Below are 213 nucleotides of genomic sequence, written 5' to 3'. Positions count from 1 at the left end.
ATAGGTCATTAGTAGTTAATGACAACTCTGGAACAATTAAAGGGGAATAAAAAATAAAAAAAGTGAAAAAGAGTGAAATGAACTGTACAAGGTAACGTTAAAGAAAATAATTAAATGAAATGCTAGGAGGAGAAGCAACGACAAATTGGAATACTGTGAAAAAGGCAAAAAACGTAATTTTGAACGTTAACTTATACCTTTTGAAAAGAGAGG

Source organism: Penaeus monodon, chromosome 15, assembly GCF_015228065.2.
Source record: "Penaeus monodon isolate SGIC_2016 chromosome 15, NSTDA_Pmon_1, whole genome shotgun sequence".
Lineage (NCBI taxonomy): Eukaryota > Metazoa > Arthropoda > Malacostraca > Decapoda > Penaeidae > Penaeus > Penaeus monodon.
Note: the sequence above shows the minus strand (reverse complement) of the source record.